Source organism: Megalopta genalis, chromosome 10 (assembly GCF_051020955.1).
Source record: "Megalopta genalis isolate 19385.01 chromosome 10, iyMegGena1_principal, whole genome shotgun sequence".
Classification (NCBI taxonomy): domain Eukaryota; kingdom Metazoa; phylum Arthropoda; class Insecta; order Hymenoptera; family Halictidae; genus Megalopta; species Megalopta genalis.
In genome coordinates this window covers 4,631,118-4,655,572 of record NC_135022.1, presented here as the reverse complement: position 1 = coordinate 4,655,572, position 24,455 = coordinate 4,631,118, and positions in this window count along the sequence as shown.

Below are 24,455 nucleotides of genomic sequence, written 5' to 3'. Positions count from 1 at the left end.
ATTTGTTCATTTGTTCATTTGTTCATTTGTTCATTTGTTAATTTGCTCATTTGTTCATTTGTTCATTTGTTCATTTGTTCATTTGTTCATTTGTTCATTTGTTCATTTGTTCACTTGTTCATTTGTTCACTTGTTCATTTGTTCATTTGTTCATTCGTTCATTTGTCCATTTGTTCATTTGTTCGTTTGTTCATTTGTTCATTTTTCATTTGTTCATTTGTTCGTTCGTTCATTTGTTCGTTTGTTCATTTGTTCGTTTGTTCATTTGTTCCTTTTGCTTATTTTGCTCATTTGTTCATTTGTTCATTTGTTCATTTGTTCATTTGTTCATCTGTTCATTTTTTCGTTTGTTCATTTGTTCATTTGTCCATTTGCTCATTTGTTCATTTGTTCATTTGTTCATTTGTTCAGTTGTTCATTTGTTCATTTGTTCATTTGTTCATTTGTTCATTTGTTCATTTGTTCATTTGTTCATTTGTTCATTTGTTCATTTGTTCATTTGTTCATTTGTTCATTTGTTCATTTGTTCATTTGTTCATTTGTTCATTTGTTCATTTGTTCATTTGTTCATTTGTTCATTTGTTCATTTGTTCATTTGTTCATTTGTTCATTTGTTCATTTGTTCATTTGTTCATTTGTTCATTTGTTCATTTGTTAATTTGCTCATTTGTTCATTTGTTCATTTGTTCATTTGTTCATTTGTTCATTTGTTCATTTGTTCATTTGTTCACTTGTTCATTTGTTCACTTGTTCATTTGTTCATTTGTTCATTCGTTCATTTGTCCATTTGTTCATTTGTTCGTTTGTTCATTTGTTCATTTTTTCATTTGTTCATTTGTTCGTTCGTTCATTTGTTCGTTTGTTCATTTGTTCGTTTGTTCATTTGTTCCTTTTGCTTATTTTGCTCATTTGTTCATTTGTTCATTTGTTCATTTGTTCATTTGTTCATCTGTTCATTTTTTCGTTTGTTCATTTGTTCATTTGTCCATTTGCTCATTTGTTCATTTGTTCATTTGTTCATTTGTTCATTTGTTCATTTGTTCATTTGTTCGTTTGTTCATTTGTTCGTTTGTTCATTTGTTCCATTTGCTTATTTTGCTCATTTGTTCATTTGTTCATTTGTTCATTTGTTCATTTGTTCATTTGTTCATTTGTTCATTTGTTCATTTGTTCATTTGTTCATTTGTTCATTTGTTCATTTGTTCATTTGTTCATTTGTTCATTTGTTCATTTGTTCATTTGTTCATTTGTTCATTTGTTCATTTGTTGATTTGTTCATTTGTTCATTTGTTCATTTGTTCGTTTGTTCATTTGTTCCTTTTGCTCATTTTGCTCATTTGTTCATTTGTTCATTTGTTCATTTGTTCATTTATTCATTTGTTCATTTGTTCATTTGTGCGATTGTCTATTCGCTCATTTGTTCATTCGTTCATTTGCCTATTCGCTCATTTGTTCATTTGTTCATTTGTTCGTTTGTTCATTTGTTCATTTGTTCATTTGTTCATTTGTTCATTTGTTCATTTGTTCATTTGTTCATTTGTTCCTTTGTTCACTTGTTCATTTGTTCATTTGTTCATTTGTTCATTTGTTCATTTGTTCATTTGTTCATTTGTTCATTTGTTCATATGTTCATTTGTTCATTTGTTCATTTGTTCATTTGTTCATTTGTTCATTTGTTCATTTGTTCATTTGTTCATTTGTTCATTTGTTCATTTGTTCATTTGTTCATTTGTTCATTTGTTCATTTGTTCATTTGTTCGTTTGTTCATTTGTTCGTTTGTTCATTTGTTCCTTTTGCTCATTTTGCTCATTTGTTCATTTGATCATTTGTTCATCTGTTCATTTGTTAATTTGTTCATTTGTTCATTTGTTCATTTGTTCATTTGTTCATTTGTTCATTTGTTCATTTGTTCATTTGTTCATTTGTTCATTTGTTCATTTGTTCATTTGTTCATTTGTTCATTTGTTCATTTGTTCATTTGTTCATTTGTTCATTTGTTCATTTGTTCATTTGTTCATTTGTTCATTTGTTCATTTGTTCATTTGTTCATTTGTTCATTTGTTCATTTGTTCATTTGTTCATTTGTTCATTTGTTCATTTGTTCATTTGTTCATTTGTTCATTTGTTCATTTGTTCATTTGTTCATTTGTTCATTTGTTCATTTGTTCATTTGTTCATTTGTTCATTTGTTCCTTTTGCTTATTTTGCTCATTTGTTCATTTGTTCATTTGTTCATTTGTTCATTTGTTCATTTGTTCATTTGTGCGATTGTCTATTCGCTCATTTGTCCATTCGTTCATTTGCCTATTCGCTCCTTCGCTCATTTGTTCATTCGCTCATTTGTCCATTCGTTCATTTGCCTATTCGCTCCTTCGCTCATTTGTTCATTTGTTCATTTGTTCATTTGTTCGTTTGTTCATTTGTTCATTTGTTCATTTGTTCATTTGTTCATTTGTTCATTTGTTCATTTGTTCATTTGTTCATTTGTTCATTTGTTCATTTGTTCATTTGTTCATTTGTTCATTTGTTCATTTGTTCATTTGTTCATTTGTTCATTTGTTCATTTGTTCACTTGTTCATTTGTTCATTTGTTCAGTTGTTCATTTGTTCATTTGTTCATTTGTTCATTTGTTCGTTTGTTCGTTTGTTCATTTGTTCATTTGTTTATTTGTTCATTTGTTCATTTGTTCATTTGTTCATTTGTTCATTTGTTCATTTGTTCATTTGTTCATTTGTTCATTTTTTCATTTGTTCATTTGTTCATTTTTTCATTTGTTCATTTTTTCATTTGTTCATTTGTTCATTTGTTCATTTGTTCATTTGTTCATTTGTTCATTTGTTCATTTGTTCATTTGTTCATTTGTTCATTTGTTCATTTGTTCATTTGTTCATTTGTTCATTTGTTCATTTGTTCATTTGTTCATTTGTTCATTTGTTCATTTGTTCCTTTTGCTCATTTTGCTCATTTGTTCAATTGATCATTTGTTCATTTGTTCATTTGTTCATTTGTTCATTTGTTCATTTGTTCATTTGTTCGTTTGTTCATTTGTTCCTTTTGCTTATTTTGCTCATTTGTTCATTTGTTCATTTGTTCATTTGTTCATTTGTGCGATTGTCTATTCGCTCATTTGTTCATTTGTTCATTTGTTCATTTGTTCATTTGTTCATTTGTTCATTTGTTCATTTGTTCATTTGTTCATTTGTTCATTTGTTCATTTGTTCATTTGTTCATTTGTTCATTTGTTCATTTGTTCATTTGTTCGTTTGTTCGTTTGTTCGTTTGTTCGTTTGTTCATTTGTTCGATTGTTCATTTGTTCCTTTTGCTCATTTTGCTCATTTGTTCAATTGATCATTTGTTCATTTGTTCATTTGTTCATTTGTTCATTTGTTCATTTGTTCATTTGTTCATTTGTTCATTTGTTCATTTGTTCATTTGTTCATTTGTTCATTTGTTCATTTGTTCATTTGTTCATTTGTTCATTTGTTCATTTGTTCATTTGTTCATTTGTTCATTTGTTCATATGTTCATTTGTTCATTTGTTCATTTGTTCATTTGTTCATTTGTTCATTTGTTCATTTGTTCATTTGTTCATTTGTTCATTTGTTCATTTGTTCATTTGTTCATTTGTTCATTTGTTCATTTGTTCATTTGTTCATTTGTTCGTTTGTTCATTTGTTCGTTTGTTCATTTGTTCGTTTGTTCATTTGTTCCTTTTGCTTATTTTTTTCATTTGTTCATTTGTTCATTTGTTCATTTGTTCATTTGTGCGATTGTCTATTCGCTCATTTGTTCATTCGTTCATTTGCCTATTCGCTCATTCGCTCATTTGTTCATTTGTTCATTTGTTCATTTGTTCATTTGTTCATTTGTTCATTTGTTCGTTTGTTCATTTGTTCATTTGTTCATTTGTTCATTTGTTCATTTGTTCATTTGTTCATTTGTGCGATTGTCTATTCGCTCATTTGTCCATTCGTTCATTTGCCTATTCGCTCCTTCGCTCATTTGTTCATTTGTTCATTTGTTCGTTTGTTCATTTGTTCATTTGTTCATTTGTTCATTTGTTCATTTGTTCATTTGTTCATTTGTTCATTTGTTCATTTGTTCATTTGTTCATTTGTTCATTTGTTCATTTGTTCATTTGTTCATTTGTTCATTTGTTCATTTTGTTCATTTGTTCATTTGTTCCTTTGTTCCTTTTGCTCATTTTGCTCATTTGTCCAATTGATCATTTGTTCATTTGTTCATTTGTTCATTTGTTCATTTGTGCGATTGTCTATTCGCTCATTTGTTCATTCGTTCATTTGCCTATTCGCTCATTTGTTCATTTGTTCATTTGTTCATTTGTTTATTTTTTTCATTTGTTCATTTGTTCATTTGTTCATTTGTTCATTTGTTCATTTGTTCATTTGTTCATTTGTTCATTTGTTCATTTGTTCATTTGTTCATTTGTTCATTTGTTCATTTGTTCATTTGTTCATTTGTTCATTTGTTCATTTGTTCATTTGTTCATTTGTTCATTTGTTCATTTGTTCATTTGTTCGTTTGTTCATTTGTTCGTTTGTTCATTTGTTCCTTTTGCTTATTTTGCTCATTTGTTCATTTGTTCATTTGTTCATTTGTTCATTTGTTCATTTGTTCATTTGTTCATTTGTTCATTTGTTCATTTGTTCATTTGTTCATTTGTTCATTTGTTCATTTGTTCATTTGTTCATTTGTTCATTTGTTCATTTGTTCATTTGTTCATTTGTTCATTTGTTCATTTGTTCATTTGTTCATTTGTTCATTTGTTCATTTGTTCATTTGTTCATTTGTTCATTTGTTCATTTGTTCATTTGTTCATTTGTTCATTTGTTCATTTGTTCATTTGTTCATTTGTTCATTTGTTCATTTGTTCATTTGTTCATTTGTTCATTTGTTCATTTGTTCATTTGTTCATTTGTTCATTTGTTCATTTGTTCATTTGTTCATTTGTTCATTTGTTCATTTGTTCATTTGTTCATTTGTTCATTTGTTCATTTGTTCATTTGTTCATTTGTTCGTTTGTTCGTTTGTTCATTTGTTCGTTTGTTCATTTGTTCGTTTGTTCATTTGTTCCTTTTGCTTATTTTGCTCATTTTTTTCATTTGTTCATTTGTTCATTTGTTCATTTGTTCATTTGTTCATTTGTTCGTTTGTTCATTTGTTCATTTGTTCATTTGTTCATTTGTTCATTTGTTCGTTTGTTCATTTGTTCGTTTGTTCATTTGTTCGTTTGTTCATTTGTTCGTTTGTTCATTTGTTCCTTTTGCTTATTTTGCTCATTTGTTCATTTGTTCATTTGTTCATTTGTTCATTTGTTCATTTGTGCGATTGTCTATTCGCTCATATGTTCATTCGTTCATTTGCCTATTCGCTCATTCGCTCATTTGTTCATTTGTTCATTTGTTCATTTGTTCATTTGTTCATTTGTTCATTTGTTCATTTGTTCATTTGTTCATTTGTTCATTTGTTCATTTGTTCATTTGTTCATTTGTTCATTTGTTCATTTGTTCATTTGTTCATTTGTTCATTTGTTCATTTGTTCATTTGTTCGTTTGTTCATTTGTTCGTTTGTTCATTTGTTCATTTATTCATTTGTTCATTTGTTCATTTGTTCATTTGTTCATTTGTTCATTTGTTCATTTGTTCATTTGTTCATTTGTTCATTTGTTCATTTGTTCATTTGTTCATTTGTTCATTTGTTCATTTGTTCATTTGTTCATTTGCTCATTTGTTCATTTGTTCATTTGTTCATTTGTTCATTTGTTCATTTGTTCATTTGTTCATTTGTTCATTTGTTCATTTGTTCATTTGATCATTTGTTCATTTGTTCATTTGTTCATTCGTTCATATGTTCATTTGTTCATTTGTTCATTTGTTCATTTGTTCATTTGTTCATTTGTTCATTTGTTCATTTGTTCATTTGTTCATTTGTTCATTTGTTCATTTGTTCATTTGTTCATTTGTTCATTTGTTCATTTGTTCATTTGTTCATTTGTTCGTTTGTTCATTTGTTCGTTTGTTCATTTGTTCGTTTGTTCATTTGTTCCTTTTGCTTATTTTTTTCATTTGTTCATTTGTTCATTTGTTCATTTGTTCATTTGTTCATTTGTTCATTTGTTCATTTGTTCATTTGTTCATTTGTTCATTTGTTCATTTGTTCATTTGTTCATTTGTTCATTTGTTCATTTGTTCATTTGTTCATATGTTCATTTGTTCATTTGTTCATTTGTTCATTTGTTCATTTGTTCATTTGTTCATTTGTTCATTTGTTCATTTGTTCATTTGTTCATTTGTTCATTTGTTCATTTGTTCATTTGTTCATTTGTTCATTTGTTCATTTGTTCATTTGTTCGTTTGTTCATTTGTTCGTTTGTTCATTTGTTCGTTTGTTCATTTGTTCCTTTTGCTTATTTTTTTCATTTGTTCATTTGTTCATTTGTTCATTTGTTCATTTGTGCGATTGTCTATTCGCTCATTTGTTCATTCGTTCATTTGCCTATTCGCTCATTCGCTCATTTGTTCATTTGTTCATTTGTTCATTTGTTCATTTGTTCATTTGTTCATTTGTTCGTTTGTTCATTTGTTCATTTGTTCATTTGTTCATTTGTTCATTTGTTCATTTGTTCATTTGTGCGATTGTCTATTCGCTCATTTGTCCATTCGTTCATTTGCCTATTCGCTCCTTCGCTCATTTGTTCATTTGTTCATTTGTTCGTTTGTTCATTTGTTCATTTGTTCATTTGTTCATTTGTTCATTTGTTCATTTGTTCATTTGTTCATTTGTTCATTTGTTCATTTGTTCATTTGTTCATTTGTTCATTTGTTCATTTGTTCATTTGTTCATTTGTTCATTTGTTCATTTTGTTCATTTGTTCATTTGTTCCTTTGTTCCTTTTGCTCATTTTGCTCATTTGTCCAATTGATCATTTGTTCATTTGTTCATTTGTTCATTTGTTCATTTGTGCGATTGTCTATTCGCTCATTTGTTCATTCGTTCATTTGCCTATTCGCTCATTTGTTCATTTGTTCATTTGTTCATTTGTTTATTTTTTTCATTTGTTCATTTGTTCATTTGTTCATTTGTTCATTTGTTCATTTGTTCATTTGTTCATTTGTTCATTTGTTCATTTGTTCATTTGTTCATTTGTTCATTTGTTCATTTGTTCATTTGTTCATTTGTTCATTTGTTCATTTGTTCATTTGTTCATTTGTTCATTTGTTCATTTGTTCATTTGTTCATTTGTTCATTTGTTCATTTGTTCGTTTGTTCATTTGTTCCTTTTGCTTATTTTGCTCATTTGTTCATTTGTTCATTTGTTCATTTGTTCATTTGTTCATTTGTTCATTTGTTCATTTGTTCATTTGTTCATTTGTTCATTTGTTCATTTGTTCATTTGTTCATTTGTTCATTTGTTCATTTGTTCATTTGTTCATTTGTTCATTTGTTCATTTGTTCATTTGTTCATTTGTTCATTTGTTCATTTGTTCATTTGTTCATTTGTTCATTTGTTCATTTGTTCATTTGTTCATTTGTTCATTTGTTCATTTGTTCATTTGTTCATTTGTTCATTTGTTCATTTGTTCATTTGTTCATTTGTTCATTTGTTCATTTGTTCATTTGTTCATTTGTTCATTTGTTCATTTGTTCATTTGTTCATTTGTTCATTTGTTCATTTGTTCATTTGTTCATTTGTTCATTTGTTCATTTGTTCATTTGTTCATTTGTTCATTTGTTCATTTGTTCATTTGTTCGTTTGTTCGTTTGTTCATTTGTTCGTTTGTTCATTTGTTCGTTTGTTCATTTGTTCCTTTTGCTTATTTTGCTCATTTTTTTCATTTGTTCATTTGTTCATTTGTTCATTTGTTCATTTGTTCATTTGTTCGTTTGTTCATTTGTTCATTTGTTCATTTGTTCATTTGTTCATTTGTTCGTTTGTTCATTTGTTCGTTTGTTCATTTGTTCGTTTGTTCATTTGTTCGTTTGTTCATTTGTTCCTTTTGCTTATTTTGCTCATTTGTTCATTTGTTCATTTGTTCATTTGTTCATTTGTTCATTTGTGCGATTGTCTATTCGCTCATATGTTCATTCGTTCATTTGCCTATTCGCTCATTCGCTCATTTGTTCATTTGTTCATTTGTTCATTTGTTCATTTGTTCATTTGTTCATTTGTTCATTTGTTCATTTGTTCATTTGTTCATTTGTTCATTTGTTCATTTGTTCATTTGTTCATTTGTTCATTTGTTCATTTGTTCATTTGTTCATTTGTTCATTTGTTCAATTGTTCATTTGTTCATTTGTTCATTTGTTCATTTGTTCATTTGTTCATTTGTTCATTTGTTCATTTGTTCATTTGTTCATTTGTTCATTTGTTCAATTGTTCATTTGTTCATTTGTTCATTTGTTCATTTGTTCATTTGTTCATTTGTTCATTTGTTCATTTGTTCATTTGTTCATTTGTCCATTTGTTCGTTTGTTCATTTGTTCGTTTGTTCATTTGTTCGTTTGTTCATTTGTTCCTTTTGCTCATTTTGCTCATTTGTCCAATTGATCATTTGTTCATTTGTTCATTTGTTCATTTGTTCATTTGTGCGATTGTCTATTCGCTCATTTGTTCATTCGTTCATTTGCCTATTTGCTCATTCGCTCATTTGTTCATTCGTTCATTTGCCTATTTGCTCATTCGCTCATTTGTTCATTTGTTCGTTTGTTCATTTGTTCATTTGTTCATTTGTTCATTTGTTCATTTGTTCATTTGTTCATTTGTTCATTTGTTCATTTGTTCGTTTGTTCATTCGCTCATTTGTTCATTCGTTCATTTGCCTATTCGCTCATTCGCTCATTTGTTCATTTGTTCATTTGTTCGTTTGTTCATTTGTTCATTTGTTCATTTGTTCATTTGTTCATTTGTTCATTTGTTCATTTGTTCATTTGTTCGTTTGTTCATTTGTTCATTTGTTCATTTGTTCATTTGTTCATTTGTTCATTTGTTCATTTGTTCATTTGTTCATTTCTTCATTTGTTCATTTGTTCACTTGTCCATTTGTTCATTTGTTCATTTGTTCATTTGTTCATTTGTTCATTTGTTCATTTGTTCATTTGTTCGTTTGTTCATTTGTTCATTTGTTCATTTGTTCATTTGTTCATTTGTTCATTTGTTCATTTGTTCATTTGTTCATTTGTTCACTTGTTCATTTGTTCATTTGTTCATTTGTTCATTTGTTCATTTGTTCATTTGTTCATTTGTTCATTTGTTCATTTGTTCATATGTTCATTTGTTCATTTGTTCATTTGTTCATTTGTTCATTTGTTCATTTGTTCATTTGTTCATTTGTTCATTTGTTCATTTGTTCATTTGTTCATTTGTTCATTTGTTCGTTTGTTCGTTTGTTCATTTGTTCGTTTGTTCATTTGTTCCTTTTGCTCATTTTGCTCATTTGTTCATTTGATCATTTGTTCATCTGTTCATTTGTTAATTTGTTCATTTGTTCATTTGTTCATTTGTTCATTTGTTCATTTGTTCATTTGTTCATTTGTTCATTTGTTCATTTGTTCATTTGTTCATTTGTTCATTTGTTCATTTGTTCATTTGTTCATTTGTTCATTTGTTCATTTGTTCATTTGTTCATTTGTTCATTTGTTCATTTGTTCATTTGTTCATTTGTTCATTTGTTCATTTGTTCATTTGTTCATTTGTTCATTTGTTCATTTGTTCATTTGTTCATTTGTTCATTTGTTCATTTGTTCATTTGTTCATTTGTTCATTTGTTCCTTTTGCTTATTTTGCTCATTTGTTCATTTGTTCATTTGTTCATTTGTTCATTTGTTCATTTGTTCATTTGTTCATTTGTGCGATTGTCTATTCGCTCATTTGTCCATTCGTTCATTTGCCTATTCGCTCCTTCGCTCATTTGTTCATTCGCTCATTTGTCCATTCGTTCATTTGCCTATTCGCTCCTTCGCTCATTTGTTCATTTGTTCATTTGTTCATTTGTTCGTTTGTTCATTTGTTCATTTGTTCATTTGTTCATTTGTTCATTTGTTCATTTGTTCATTTGTTCATTTGTTCATTTGTTCATTTGTTCATTTGTTCATTTGTTCATTTGTTCATTTGTTCATTTGTTCATTTGTTCATTTGTTCATTTGTTCATTTGTTCATTTGTTCCTTTTGCTCATTTTGCTCATTTGCTCAATTGATCATTTGTTCATTTGTTCATTTGTTCATTTGTTCATTTGTTCGTTTGTTCATTTGTTCCTTTTGCTTATTTTGCTCATTTGTTCATTTGTTCATTTGTTCATTTGTTCATTTGTGCGATTGTCTATTCGCTCATTTGTTCATTTGTTCATTTGTTCATTTGTTCATTTGTTCATTTGTTCATTTGTTCATTTGTTCATTTGTTCATTTGTTCATTTGTTCATTTGTTCATTTGTTCATTTGTTCATTTGTTCATTTGTTCGTTTGTTCGTTTGTTCGTTTGTTCGTTTGTTCGTTTGTTCATTTGTTCGATTGTTCATTTGTTCCTTTTGCTCATTTTGCTCATTTGTTCAATTGATCATTTGTTCATTTGTTCATTTGTTCATTTGTTCATTTGTTCATTTGTTCATTTGTTCATTTGTTCATTTGTTCATTTGTTCATTTGTTCATTTGTTCGTTTGTTCATTTGTTCATTTGTTCATTTGTTCATTTGTTCATTTGTTCGTTTGTTCATTTGTTCGTTTGTTCATTTGTTCGTTTGTTCATTTGTTCGTTTGTTCATTTGTTCCTTTTGCTTATTTTGCTCATTTGTTCATTTGTTCATTTGTTCATTTGTTCATTTGTTCATTTGTTCATTTGTGCGATTGTCTATTCGCTCATATGTTCATTCGTTCATTTGCCTATTCGCTCATTCGCTCATTTGTTCATTTGTTCATTTGTTCATTTGTTCGTTTGTTCATTTGTTCATTTGTTCATTTGTTCATTTGTTCATTTGTTCATTTGTTCATTTGTTCATTTGTTCATTTGTTCATTTGTTCATTTGTTCATTTGTTCATTTGTTCATTTGTTCATTTGTTCATTTGTTCATTTGTTCATTTGTTCATTTGTTCATTTGTTCATTTGTTCATTTGTTCATTTGTTCATTTGTTCATTTGTTCACTTGTTCATTTGTTCATTTGTTCATTTGTTCATTTGTTCATTTGTTCATTTGTTCATTTGTTCATTTGTTCATTTGTTCATTTGTTCATTTGTTCATTTGTTCATTTGTTCATTTGTTCATTTGTTCATTTGTTCATTTGTTCATTTGTTCATTTGTTCATTTGTTCATTTTGCTCATTTGTTCCTTTTGCTCATTTTGCTCATTTGTTCATTTGTTCATTTGTTCATTTGTTCATTTGTTCATTTGTTCACTTGTTCATTTGTTCATTTGTTCACTTGTTCATTTGTTCATTTGTTCAGTTGTTTATTTGTTCATTTGTTCATTTGTTCAGTTGTTCATTTGTTCATTTGTTCATTTGTTCATTTGTTCATTTGTTCATTTGTTCATTTGTTCATTTGTTCATTTGTTCATTTGTTCATTTGTTCATTTGTTCATTTGTTCATTTGTTCATTTGTTCATTTGTTCATTTGTTCATTTGTTCATTTGTTCATTTGTTCATTTGTTCATTTGTTCATTTGTTCATTTGTTCATTTGTTCATTTGTTCATTTGTTCATTTGTTCATTTGTTCATTTGTTCATTTGTTCATTTGTTCATTTGTTCATTTGTTCATTTGTTCATTTGTTCATTTGTTCATTTGTTCATTTGTTCATTTGTTCATTTGTTCATTTGTTCAATTGTTCATTTGTTCATTTGTTCATTTGTTCATTTGTTCATTTGTTCATTTGTTCATTTGTTCATTTGTTCATTTGTTCAATTGTTCATTTGTTCATTTGTTCATTTGTTCATTTGTTCATTTGTTCATTTGTTCATTTGTTCATTTGTTCATTTGTTCATTTGTCCATTTGTTCGTTTGTTCATTTGTTCGTTTGTTCGTTTGTTCATTTGTTCGTTTGTTCATTTGTTCCTTTTGCTCATTTTGCTCATTTGTCCAATTGATCATTTGTTCATTTGTTCATTTGTTCATTTGTTCATTTGTGCGATTGTCTATTCGCTCATTTGTTCATTCGTTCATTTGCCTATTTGCTCATTCGCTCATTTGTTCATTCGTTCATTTGCCTATTTGCTCATTCGCTCATTTGTTCATTTGTTCGTTTGTTCATTTGTTCATTTGTTCATTTGTTCATTTGTTCATTTGTTCATTTGTTCATTTGTTCATTTGTTCATTTGTTCGTTTGTTCATTCGCTCATTTGTTCATTCGTTCATTTGCCTATTCGCTCATTCGCTCATTTGTTCATTTGTTCATTTGTTCGTTTGTTCATTTGTTCATTTGTTCATTTGTTCATTTGTTCATTTGTTCATTTGTTCATTTGTTCATTTGTTCGTTTGTTCATTTGTTCATTTGTTCATTTGTTCATTTGTTCATTTGTTCATTTGTTCATTTGTTCATTTGTTCACTTGTCCATTTGTTCATTTGTTCATTTGTTCATTTGTTCATTTGTTCATTTGTTCATTTGTTCATTTGTTCGTTTGTTCATTTGTTCGTTTGTTCATTTGTTCATTTGTTCATTTGTTCATTTGTTCATTTGTTCATTTGTTCATTTGTTCATTTGTTCACTTGTTCATTTGTTCATTTGTTCATTTGTTCATTTGTTCATTTGTTCATTTGTTCATTTGTTCATTTGTTCATTTGTTCATTTGTTCATATGTTCATTTGTTCATTTGTTCATTTGTTCATTTGTTCATTTGTTCATTTGTTCATTTGTTCATTTGTTCATTTGTTCATTTGTTCATTTGTTCATTTGTTCATTTGTTCGTTTGTTCGTTTGTTCATTTGTTCGTTTGTTCATTTGTTCCTTTTGCTCATTTTGCTCATTTGTTCATTTGATCATTTGTTCATCTGTTCATTTGTTAATTTGTTCATTTGTTCATTTGTTCATTTGTTCATTTGTTCATTTGTTCATTTGTTCATTTGTTCATTTGTTCATTTGTTCATTTGTTCATTTGTTCATTTGTTCATTTGTTCATTTGTTCATTTGTTCATTTGTTCATTTGTTCATTTGTTCATTTGTTCATTTGTTCATTTGTTCATTTGTTCATTTGTTCATTTGTTCATTTGTTCATTTGTTCATTTGTTCATTTGTTCATTTGTTCATTTGTTCATTTGTTCATTTGTTCATTTGTTCATTTGTTCCTTTTGCTTATTTTGCTCATTTGTTCATTTGTTCATTTGTTCATTTGTTCATTTGTTCATTTGTTCATTTGTTCATTTGTGCGATTGTCTATTCGCTCATTTGTCCATTCGTTCATTTGCCTATTCGCTCCTTCGCTCATTTGTTCATTCGCTCATTTGTCCATTCGTTCATTTGCCTATTCGCTCCTTCGCTCCTTCGCTCATTTGTTCATTTGTTCATTTGTTCATTTGTTCGTTTGTTCATTTGTTCATTTGTTCATTTGTTCATTTGTTCATTTGTTCATTTGTTCATTTGTTCATTTGTTCATTTGTTCATTTGTTCATTTGTTCATTTGTTCATTTGTTCACTTGTTCATTTGTTCATTTGTTCAGTTGTTCATTTGTTCATTTGTTCATTTGTTCATTTGTTCGTTTGTTCGTTTGTTCATTTGTTCATTTGTTTATTTGTTCATTTGTTCATTTGTTCATTTGTTCATTTGTTCATTTGTTCATTTGTTCATTTGTTCATTTGTTCATTTGTTCATTTGTTCATTTGTTCATTTGTTCATTTGTTCATTTGTTCATTTGTTCATTTGTTCATTTGTTCATTTGTTCATTTGTTCATTTGTTCATTTGTTCATTTGTTCATTTGTTCATTTGTTCATTTGTTCATTTGTTCATTTGTTCATTTGTTCATTTGTTCATTTGTTCATTTGTTCATTTGTTCATTTGTTCATTTGTTCCTTTTGCTCATTTTGCTCATTTGTTCAATTGATCATTTGTTCATTTGTTCATTTGTTCATTTGTTCATTTGTTCGTTTGTTCATTTGTTCCTTTTGCTTATTTTGCTCATTTGTTCATTTGTTCATTTGTTCATTTGTTCATTTGTGCGATTGTCTATTCGCTCATTTGTTCATTTGTTCATTTGTTCATTTGTTCATTTGTTCATTTGTTCATTTGTTCATTTGTTCATTTGTTCATTTGTTCATTTGTTCATTTGTTCATTTGTTCATTTGTTCATTTGTTCATTTGTTCATTTGTTCGTTTGTTCGTTTGTTCGTTTGTTCGTTTGTTCGTTTGTTCATTTGTTCGATTGTTCATTTGTTCCTTTTGCTCATTTTGCTCATTTGTTCAATTGATCATTTGTTCATTTGTTCATTTGTTCATTTGTTCATTTGTTCATTTGTTCATTTGTTCATTTGTTCATTTGTTCATTTGTTCATTTGTTCATTTGTTCATTTGTTCATTTGTTCATTTGTTCATTTGTTCATTTGTTCATTTGTTCATTTGTTCATTTGTTCATATGTTCATTTGTTCATTTGTTCATTTGTTCATTTGTTCATTTGTTCATTTGTTCATTTGTTCATTTGTTCATTTGTTCATTTGTTCATTTGTTCATTTGTTCATTTGTTCATTTGTTCATTTGTTCATTTGTTCATTTGTTCGTTTGTTCATTTGTTCGTTTGTTCATTTGTTCCTTTTGCTTATTTTGCTCATTTTTTTCATTTGTTCATTTGTTCATTTGTTCATTTGTTCATTTGTGCGATTGTCTATTCGCTCATTTGTTCATTCGTTCATTTGCCTATTCGCTCATTCGCTCATTTGTTCATTTGTTCATTTGTTCATTTGTTCATTTGTTCATTTGTTCGTTTGTTCATTTGTTCATTTGTTCATTTGTTCATTTGTTCATTTGTTCATTTGTTCATTTGTTCATTTGTTCATTTGTTCATTTGTTCATTTGTTCATTTGTTCATTTGTTCATTTGTTCATTTGTTCATTTGTTCATTTGTTCATTTGTTCATTTGTTCATTTGTTCATTTGTTCATTTGTTCATTTGTTCATTTGTTCATTTGTTCATTTGTTCATTTGTTCATTTGTTCATTTGTTCATTTGTTCATTTGTTCATTTGTTCATTTGTTCATTTGTTCATTTGTTCATTTGTTCATTTGTGCGATTGTCTATTCGCTCATTTGTCCATTCGTTCATTTGCCTATTCGCTCCTTCGCTCATTTGTTCATTTGTTCATTTGTTCATTTGTTCGTTTGTTCATTTGTTCATTTGTTCATTTGTTCATTTGTTCATTTGTTCATTTGTTCATTTGTTCATTTGTTCATTTGTTCATTTGTTCATTTGTTCATTTGTTCATTTGTTCATTTGTTCATTTTGTTCATTTGTTCATTTGTTCATTTGTTCATTTGTTCCTTTGTTCCTTTTGCTCATTTTGCTCATTTGTCCAATTGATCATTTGTTCATTTGTTCATTTGTTCATTTGTTCATTTGTGCGATTGTCTATTCGCTCATTTGTTCATTCGTTCATTTGCCTATTCGCTCATTTGTTCATTTGTTCATTTGTTCATTTGTTTATTTTTTTCATTTGTTCATTTGTTCATTTGTTCATTTGTTCATTTGTTCATTTGTTCATTTGTTCATTTGTTCATTTGTTCATTTGTTCATTTGTTCATTTGTTCATTTGTTCATTTGTTCATTTGTTCATTTGTTCATTTGTTCATTTGTTCATTTGTTCATTTGTTCATTTGTTCATTTGTTCATTTGTTCGTTTGTTCATTTGTTCGTTTGTTCATTTGTTCCTTTTGCTTATTTTGCTCATTTGTTCATTTGTTCATTTGTTCATTTGTTCATTTGTTCATTTGTTCATTTGTTCATTTGTTCATTTGTTCATTTGTTCATTTGTTCATTTGTTCATTTGTTCATTTGTTCATTTGTTCATTTGTTCATTTGTTCATTTGTTCATTTGTTCATTTGTTCATTTGTTCATTTGTTCATTTGTTCATTTGTTCATTTGTTCATTTGTTCGTTTGTTCATTTGTTCGTTTGTTCATTTGTTCGTTTGTTCATTTGTTCGTTTGTTCATTTGTTCGTTTGTTCATTTGTTCCTTTTGCTTATTTTGCTCATTTGTTCATTTGTTCATTTGTTCATTTGTTCATTTGTTCATTTGTTCATTTGTGCGATTGTCTATTCGCTCATTTGTTCATTCGTTCATTTGCCTATTCGCTCATTCGCTCATTTGTTCATTTGTTCATTTGTTCATTTGTTCGTTTGTTCATTTGTTCATTTGTTCATTTGTTCATTTGTTCATTTGTTCATTTGTTCATTTGTTCATTTGTTCATTTGTTCATTTGATCATTTGTTCATTTGTTCATTTGTTCATTTGTTCATTTGTTCATTTGTTCATTTGTTCATTTGTTCATTTGTTCATTTGTTCATTTGTTCATTTGTTCATTTGTTCATTTGTTCATTTGTTCATTTGTTCATTTGTTCATTTGTTCATTTGTTCACTTGTTCATTTGTTCATTTGTTTAGTTGTTCATTTGTTCATTTGTTCATTTGTTCATTTGTTCGTTTGTTCATTTGTTCGTTTGTTCATTTGTTCATTTATTCATTTGTTCATTTGTTCATTTGTTCATTTGTTCATTTGTTCATTTGTTCATTTGTTCATTTGTTCATTTGTTCATTTGTTCATTTGTTCATTTGTTCATTTGTTCATTTGTTCATTTGTTCATTTGTTCATTTGTTCATTTGTTCATTTGCTCATTTGTTCATTTGTTCATTTGTTCATTTGTTCATTTGTTCATTTGTTCATTTGTTCATTTGTTCATTTGTTCATTTGTTCATTTGTTCATTTGTTCATTTGTTCATTTGTTCGTTTGTTCATTTGTTCGTTTGTTCATTTGTTCATTTGTTCATTTGTTCAATTGTTCATTTGTTCATTTGTTCATTTGTTCATTTGTTCATTTGTTCATTTGTTCATTTGTTCATTTGTTCATTTGTTCATTTGTTCATTTGTTCATTTGTTCATTTGTTCATTTGTTCATTTGTTCATTTGTTCATTTGTTCATTTGTTCATTTGTTCATTTGTTCATTTGTTCATTTGTTCATTTGTTCATTTGTTCATTTGTTCATTTGTTCATTTGTTCATTTGTTCATTTGTTCATTTGTTCATTTGTTCATTTGTTCATTTGTTCATTTGTTCATTTGTTCATTTGTTCATTTGTTCATTTGTTCATTTGTTCATTTGTTCATTTGTTCATTTGTTCATTTGTTCATTTGTTCATTTGTTCATTTGTTCATTTGTTCATTTGTTCATTTGTTCATTTGTTCATTTGTTCATTTGTTCATTTGTTCATTTGTTCATTTGTTCATTTGTTCATTTGTTCATTTGTTCATTTGTTCATTTGTTCATTTGTTCATTTGTTCCTTTTGCTCATTTTGCTCATTTGTTCCTTTTGCTCATTTTGCTCATTTGTTCATTTGTTCATTTGTTCATTTGTTCATTTGTTCATTTGTTCACTTGTTCATTTGTTCATTTGTTCACTTGTTCATTTGTTCATTTGTTCATTTGTTCATTTGTTCATTTGTTCATTTGTTCATTTGTTCATTTGTTCATTTGTTCATTTGTTCATTTGTTCATTTGTTCATTTGTTCATTTGTTCATTTGTTCATTTGTTCATTTGTTCATTTGTTCATTTGTTCATTTGTTCATTTGTTCATTTGTTCAATTGTTCATTTGTTCATTTGTTCATTTGTTCATTTGTTCATTTGTTCATTTGTTCATTTGTTCATTTGTTCATTTGTTCATTTGTTCATTTGTTCATTTGTTCATTTGTTCATTTGTTCAATTGTTCATTTGTTCATTTGTTCATTTGTTCATTTGTTCACTTGTTCATTTGTTCATTTGTTCATTTGTTCATTTGTCCATTTGTTCGTTTGTTCATTTGTTCGTTTGTTCATTTGTTCGTTTGTTCATTTGTTCGTTTGTTCATTTGTTCCTTTTGCTCATTTTGCTCATTTGTCCAATTGATCATTTGTTCATTTGTTCATTTGTTCATTTGTTCATTTGTGCGATTGTCTATTCGCTCATTTGTTCATTCGTTCATTTGCCTATTTGCTCATTCGCTCATTTGTTCATTTGTTCGTTTGTTCATTTGTTCATTTGTTCATTTGTTCATTTGTTCATTTGTTCATTTGTTCATTTGTTCATTTGTTCATTTGTTCGTTTGTTCATTCGCTCATTTGTTCATTCGTTCATTTGCCTATTCGCTCATTCGCTCATTTGTTCATTTGTTCATTTGTTCGTTTGTTCATTTGTTCATTTGTTCATTTGTTCATTTGTTCATTTGTTCATTTGTTCATTTGTTCATTTGTTCATTTGTTCATTTGTTCGTTTGTTCATTTGTTCATTTGTTCATTTGTTCATTTGTTCATTTGTTCATTTGTTCATTTGTTCATTTGTTCATTTGTTCATTTGTTCATTTGTTCACTTGTCCATTTGTTCATTTGTTCATTTGTTCATTTGTTCATTTGTTCATTTGTTCATTTGTTCATTTGTTCATTTGTTCATTTCTTCATTTGTTCACTTGTTCATTTGTTCATTTGTTCAGTTGTTCATTTGTTCGTTTGTTCGTTTGTTCGTTTGTTCATTTGTTCATTTGTTCATTTGTTCATTTGTTCATTTGTTCATTTGTTCATTTGTTCATTTGTTCATTTGATCATTTGTTCATTTGTGCGATTGTTCATTTGTTCATTTGTTCATTTGTTCATTTGTTCATTTGTTCATTTGTTCGTTTGTTCATTTGTTCGTTTGTTCATTTGTTCGTTTGTTCATTTGTTCCTTTTGCTCATTTTGCTCATTTGTTCATTTGATCATTTGTTCATCTGTTCATTTGTTCATTTGTTCCTTTGTTCATTTGTTCATTTGTTCATTTGTTCATTTGTTCGTTTGTTCATTTGTTTATTTTTTCATTTGTTCATTTGTTCATTTGTTCATTTGTTCATTTGTTCATTTGTTCATTTGTTCATTTGTTCATTTGTTCATTTGTTCATTTGTTCATTTGTTCATTTGTTCATATGTTCATTTGTTCATTTGTTCATTTGTTCATTTGTTCATTTGTTCATTTGTTCATTTGTTCATTTGTTCATTTGTTCATTTGTTCATTTGTTCATTTGTTCATTTGTTCGTTTGTTCATTTGTTCGTTTGTTCATTTGTTCGTTTGTTCATTTGTTCCTTTTGCTTATTTTGCTCATTTGTTCATTTGTTCATTTGTTCATTTGTGCGATTGTCTATTCGCTCATTTGTTCATTCGTTCATTTGCCTATTCGCTCATTTGTTCATTTGTTCATTTGTTCATTTGTTCGTTTGTTCATTTGTTCATTTGTTCATTTGTTCATTTGTTCATTTGTTCATTTGTTCATTTGTTCATTTGTTCATTTGTTCATTTGTTCATTTGTTCATTTGTTCATTTGTTCATTTGTTCATTTGTTCATTTGTTCAATTGTTCATTTGTTCATTTGTTCATTTGTTCATTTGTTCATTTGTTCATTTGTTCATTTGTTCATTTGTTCATTTGTTCATTTGTTCATTTGTTCATTTGTTCATTTGTTCATTTGTTCGTTTGTTCCTTTTGCTCATTTTGCTCATTTGTTCCTTTTGCTCATTTTGCTCATTTGTTCATTTGTTCATTTGTTCATTTGTTCATTTGTTCATTTGTTCACTTGTTCATTTGTTCATTTGTTCACTTGTTCATTTGTTCATTTGTTCATTTGTTCATTTGTTCATTTGTTCATTTGTTCATTTGTTCATTTGTTCATTTGTTCATTTGTTCATTTGTTCATTTGTTCATTTGTTCATTTGTTCATTTGTTCATTTGTTCATTTGTTCATTTGTTCATTTGTTCATTTGTTCATTTGTTCATTTGTTCAATTGTTCATTTGTTCATTTGTTCATTTGTTCATTTGTTCATTTGTTCATTTGTTCATTTGTTCATTTGTTCATTTGTTCATTTGTTCATTTGTTCATTTGTTCATTTGTTCATTTGTTCAATTGTTCATTTGTTCATTTGTTCATTTGTTCATTTGTTCACTTGTTCATTTGTTCATTTGTTCATTTGTTCATTTGTCCATTTGTTCGTTTGTTCATTTGTTCGTTTGTTCATTTGTTCGTTTGTTCATTTGTTCGTTTGTTCATTTGTTCCTTTTGCTCATTTTGCTCATTTGTCCAATTGATCATTTGTTCATTTGTTCATTTGTTCATTTGTTCATTTGTGCGATTGTCTATTCGCTCATTTGTTCATTCGTTCATTTGCCTATTTGCTCATTCGCTCATTTGTTCATTTGTTCGTTTGTTCATTTGTTCATTTGTTCATTTGTTCATTTGTTCATTTGTTCATTTGTTCATTTGTTCATTTGTTCATTTGTTCGTTTGTTCATTCGCTCATTTGTTCATTCGTTCATTTGCCTATTCGCTCATTCGCTCATTTGTTCATTTGTTCATTTGTTCGTTTGTTCATTTGTTCATTTGTTCATTTGTTCATTTGTTCATTTGTTCATTTGTTCATTTGTTCATTTGTTCATTTGTTCATTTGTTCGTTTGTTCATTTGTTCATTTGTTCATTTGTTCATTTGTTCATTTGTTCATTTGTTCATTTGTTCATTTGTTCATTTGTTCATTTGTTCATTTGTTCACTTGTCCATTTGTTCATTTGTTCATTTGTTCATTTGTTCATTTGTTCATTTGTTCATTTGTTCATTTGTTCATTTGTTCATTTCTTCATTTGTTCACTTGTTCATTTGTTCATTTGTTCAGTTGTTCATTTGTTCGTTTGTTCGTTTGTTCGTTTGTTCATTTGTTCATTTGTTCATTTGTTCATTTGTTCATTTGTTCATTTGTTCATTTGTTCATTTGTTCATTTGATCATTTGTTCATTTGTGCGATTGTTCATTTGTTCATTTGTTCATTTGTTCATTTGTTCATTTGTTCATTTGTTCGTTTGTTCATTTGTTCGTTTGTTCATTTGTTCGTTTGTTCATTTGTTCCTTTTGCTCATTTTGCTCATTTGTTCATTTGATCATTTGTTCATCTGTTCATTTGTTCATTTGTTCCTTTGTTCATTTGTTCATTTGTTCATTTGTTCATTTGTTCGTTTGTTCATTTGTTTATTTTTTCATTTGTTCATTTGTTCATTTGTTCATTTGTTCATTTGTTCATTTGTTCATTTGTTCATTTGTTCATTTGTTCATTTGTTCATTTGTTCATTTGTTCATTTGTTCATATGTTCATTTGTTCATTTGTTCATTTGTTCATTTGTTCATTTGTTCATTTGTTCATTTGTTCATTTGTTCATTTGTTCATTTGTTCATTTGTTCATTTGTTCATTTGTTCGTTTGTTCATTTGTTCGTTTGTTCATTTGTTCGTTTGTTCATTTGTTCCTTTTGCTTATTTTGCTCATTTGTTCATTTGTTCATTTGTTCATTTGTGCGATTGTCTATTCGCTCATTTGTTCATTCGTTCATTTGCCTATTCGCTCATTTGTTCATTTGTTCATTTGTTCATTTGTTCGTTTGTTCATTTGTTCATTTGTTCATTTGTTCATTTGTTCATTTGTTCATTTGTTCATTTGTTCATTTGTTCATTTGTTCATTTGTTCATTTGTTCATTTGTTCATTTGTTCATTTGTTCAATTGTTCATTTGTTCATTTGTTCATTTGTTCATTTGTTCATTTGTTCATTTGTTCATTTGTTCATTTGTTCATTTGTTCATTTGTTCATTTGTTCATTTGTTCATTTGTTCATTTGTTCGTTTGTTCATTTGTTCGTTTGTTCATTTGTTCGTTTGATCATTTGTTCGTTTGTTCATTTATTCCTTTTGCTCATTTTGCTCATTTGTTCAATTGATCATTTGTTCATTTGTTCATTCGTTCATTTGTTCATTTGTTCGTTTGTTCATTTGTTCATTTGTTCATTTGTTCATTTGTTCATTTGTTCATTTGTTCATTTGTTCATTTGTTCATTTGTTCATTTGTTCATTTGTTCATTTGTTCATTTGTTCATTTGTTCATTTGTTCATTTGTTCATTTGTTCATTTGTTCATTTGTTCATTTGTTCATTTGTTCATTTGTTCATTTGTTCATTTGTTCATTTGTTCATTTGTTCATTTGTTCATTTGTTCATTTGTTCATTTGTTCATTTGTTCATTTGTTCATTTGTTCATTTGTTCATTTGTTCATTTGTTCATTTGTTCGTTTGTTCATTTGTTCGTTTGTTCATTTATTCCTTTTGCTCATTTTGCTCATTTGTTCAATTGATCATTTGTTCATTTGTTCATTTGTTCATTTGTTCATTTGTTCATTTGTGCGATTGTCTATTCGCTCATTTGTTCATTCGTTCATTTGCCTATTCGCTCATTCGCTCATTTGTTCATTTGTTCATTTGTTCATTTGTTCGTTTGTTCATTTGTTCATTTGTTCATTTGTTCATTTGTTCATTTGTTCATTTGTTCATTTGTTCATTTGTTCATTTGTTCATTTGTTCAATTGTTCATTTGTACATTTGTTAATTTGTTCATTTGTTCATTTGTTCATTTGTTCATTTGTTCATTTGTTCATTTGTTCATTTGTTCATTTGTTCACTTGTTCATTTGTTCATTTGTTCATTTGTTCATTTGTTCATTTGTTCATTTGTTCATTTGTTCATTTGTTCATTTGTTCATTTGTTCATTTGTTCATTTGTTCATTTGTTCATTTGTTCATTTGTTCATTTTTTCATTTGTTCATTTGTTCATTTGTTCATTCGTTCATTTGTACATTTGTTCATTTGTTCATTTGTTCATTTGTTCATTTGTTCATTTGTTCATTTGTTCGTTTGTTCATTTGTTCGTTTGTTCATTTGTTCCTTTTGCTTATTTTGCTCATTTGTTCATTTGTTCATTTGTTCATATTGCGATTGTCTATTCGCTCATTTGTTCATTCGTTCATTTGCCTATTCGCTCATTCGCTCATTTGTTCATTTGTTCATTTGTTCATTTGTTCGTTTGTTCATTTGTTCATTTGTTCATTTGTTCATTTGTTCATTTGTTCATTTGTTCATTTGTTCATTTGTTCATTTGTTCATTTGTTCATTTGTTCATTTGTTCATTTGTTCATTTGTTCATTTGTTCATTTGTTCATTTGTTCATTTGTTCATTTGTTCATTTGTTCATTTGTTCATTTGTTCATTTGTTCATTTGTTCGTTTGTTCATTTGTTCGTTTGTTCATTTGTTCGTTTGTTCATTTATTCCTTTTGCTCATTTTGCTCATTTGTTCAATTGATCATTTGTTCATTTGTTCATTTGTTCATTTGTTCATTTGTTCATTTGTGCGATTGTCTATTCGCTCATTTGTTCATTCGTTCATTTGCCTATTCGCTCATTCGCTCATTTGTTCATTTGTTCATTTGTTCATTTGTTCGTTTGTTCATTTGTTCATTTGTTCATTTGTTCATTTGTTCATTTGTTCATTTGTTCATTTGTTCATTTGTTCGTTTGTTCATTTGTTCATTTGTTCATTTGTTCATTTGTTCATTTGTTCATTTGTTCATTTGTTCATTTGTTCATTTGTTCATTTGTTCATTTGTTCATTTGTTCATTTGTTCATTTGTTCATTTGTTCATTTGTTCATTTGTTCATTTGTTCATTTGTTCATTTGTTCATTTGTTCATTTGTTCATTTGTTCATTTGTTCATTTGTTCATTTGTTCATTTGTTCATTTGTTCATTTGTTCGTTTGTTCATCTGTTCGTTTGTTCATTTGTTCGTTTGTTCATTTGTTCCTTTTGCTCATTTTGCTCATTTGTTCAATTGATCATTTGTTCATTTGTTCATTTGTTCATTTGTTCATTTATTCATTTGTGCTATTGTCTATTCGCTCATTTGTTCATTCGTTCATTTGCCTATTCGCTCATTCGCTCATTTGTTCATTTGTTCATTTGTTCATTTGTTCGTTTGTTCATTTGTTCATTTGTTCATTTGTTCATTTGTTCATTTGTTCATTTGTTCATTTGTTCATTTGTTCATTTGTTCATTTGTTCATTTGTTCATTTGTGCATTTGTGCATTTGTTCGTTTGTTCGTTTGTTCGTTTGTTCGTTTGTTCGTTTGTTAGGTTTGTTCGTTTGTTCGTTTGTTCGTTTGTTCGTTTGATCATTTGTTCATTTGTTCATTTGTTCATTTGTTCATTTGTTCATTTGTTCATTTGTTCATTTGTTCATTTGTTCATTTGTTCATTTGTTCATTTGTTCATTTGTTCATTTGTTCATTTGTTCATTTGTTCATTTGTTAATTTGTTCATTTGTTCATTTGTTCGTTTGTTCATTTGTTCATTTGTTCATGTGTTCATTTATTCATTTGTTCATTT